This window comes from Condylura cristata, unplaced genomic scaffold (genome assembly GCF_000260355.1).
Source record: "Condylura cristata isolate star-nosed mole 26May11 unplaced genomic scaffold, ConCri1.0 scaffold00022, whole genome shotgun sequence".
Taxonomy (NCBI): Eukaryota; Metazoa; Chordata; class Mammalia; order Eulipotyphla; family Talpidae; genus Condylura; species Condylura cristata.
This window is the reverse complement of record NW_004567123.1, coordinates 37,438,586-37,440,533: the sequence shown is the minus strand read 5'-3', so window position 1 is coordinate 37,440,533 and position 1,948 is coordinate 37,438,586. Positions and strand designations below refer to the sequence as shown.

Sequence of the window (1,948 nt, the reverse complement as noted above, 5' to 3'; positions counted from 1 at the left end):
CGGGGCGGGGAGGGGCAGGGTCCCTGCAGCGGGGCCTTCCCTCTGCTCATGGTCACCCGGGGCGGGGAGGGGCAGGGTCCCTGCAGCGGGGCCTTCCCTCTGCTCATGGTCACCCTCCGGTCGAGCCGGGCCTTGTTCTCGTCGTGAAGCCTGGCAGGTCCGAGTGCTCCCACTGGGACTGGCCACTCGCCACACTCTTGAGGCCCAACCACTGGGGCGCCCTTTCCAAGGGTCTGAAGTCGCACGGAGGGTGCCACAGACCCTGGCTCAGGGGTCGCCCCAGCCTCACTGCGAGGCTCCCAGTGGGGGCACAGCCCTCGCGGCCCTTTCATTATCTCTCCAGGACTAAAGGCCCAGGGGGACCCAACGCTGGGCAGCAGGTGGGTGAGGGGGCTCCAGATGGATCAGTGAGGGGGTTTGGGTTTCTGGCCGGAACAGAGGCTCCTGCTCGTCTGCCATTTGACATAATTTATAAAATTATAAATATATTCTGCTTAACCCAGAAGCCTTACATGGTTTTGATTTAAAAAAAAAAAAGTGAAAATCCATCAAACACGAATTCAAACTCCAGGCGCTTCCAGCTGTCCAATACAAGCATCTGAAAGTCGGGCAACCTGTGGAGAGAAACGGGCAGAAGGATGAGTGGCGCCGTAATGTTTCACAAAATAAAATTGGAAATCACGGAAAGATGCTTCCTCTGCCGAGCTCATCGCCTTCACCGACAAACAAACCACAGAAAGAACAGGACAGGATAGAGTGGAAGTCCTGTCTCCCGACCCACCTGCCCCACGTGGACGTCCATCCTCAGGGTCCTGCCAGACGGCACCTGCTGTTTTCTGGCTCACCCTGGAGCCCCAATCCCGGTGAAGCCTCAGAGATCCCGTCGCCGAGAAGATGTGGCAGCGAAATGATACATGGACACACTTGAGGGGCAGCCGTGGGCTGACTTGTGGGCGGCTGGCCAAGCCTACGGGGTCAGAACATCGTCAATGATTATGGCGCCAAGACTCAAATGACGAAGTGAGGAAAGACAAAACATCTGGGGTAGCCAGAACCATCTCAAAGAGCCCTGAGAAAGCCAACGAACACTAGAGTCCCCTATTTAAAACTGGAATTTTAGGGCCCACCCTGGTGGCGCAGCGGGTCGGATGCAGCACTGTAAAGCAGCAGCAGCCGCTTCTCTACAAGTTCCATCCCGGCCCCGGAGGCGACCACAGGGCATGGCTGACCTCTCCTGACCCGCCTGCTGCTCCCCCCAGCACTGTACTTCACCGATCTGCCTGTTTGCTCTCCACTCTGTCTCTGGTGAATCCTCTCACCACCCCAGCACCTCTGGCTTGTACCCCAGTTCATTTATGCATAAATAAATAAATCTTAAAAAATAAAAAGGGAATTTTATCTGAAGCAGAAAATAATTTACTCTAAGTGAAAGAACATCAGAAATATACTGCAGATGCAGTGTGGCCCGTGGCCACTCCTCACAGATAATCCCAATGCTGTGGACACACACAGAGGCATGACACCACTGGTCAGGAGGAAACACAAGGACAAAGAAATCACCAGAGCGGGCCCAACCGCTGTGGGTGCACCAAGATGAACCCTCCATAATGGGGAACACCAGCACCAGATGGGCCCACCCGGGAATAACTGGATGGCCACCAGGGTGCAGCGGCTGGGCTCATGCCCAGGAGACGCCTTGTGGAACCAGGGCTAGAAATAGGATTGCAGACCCCAGAGGCCTCAGGAGGGGGTGACAGCTTCCCCAGAGTGGACCCCACTTGCTGGTGTCCCACCCCCAGTGGGACCTCCTGCCTGCCCTGGGGACCCTCTGTCCCTGGGGCACAGGGCCGAGGGGTTCACACAGTGGACCTGCTGGGCTCTCCTCCCCTCTGGGCTCTGGCCTTTCCCCTCCTACCATATTTTGGCTGCTGTCCCCTACATGTTGGGT

At 56.8% G+C, this 1,948-nt stretch overlaps 1 long non-coding RNA gene across 1 annotated transcript in view; it reads right to left on the bottom strand.

Moving 5' to 3' along the window:
- Nucleotides 1–70: 70 nt before the first annotated feature.
- Nucleotides 71–1,948, bottom strand: part of LOC105853956 — an 11,200-nt gene continuing 9,322 nt past the window's right edge. The window contains exons 2-3 of the long non-coding RNA XR_001145692.1: nucleotides 782–967; nucleotides 71–614 (exon numbers count right to left, since the gene is read on the bottom strand). This is a non-coding gene — a long non-coding RNA (uncharacterized LOC105853956). The remainder of the gene's footprint in view (nucleotides 615–781; nucleotides 968–1,948) is intronic.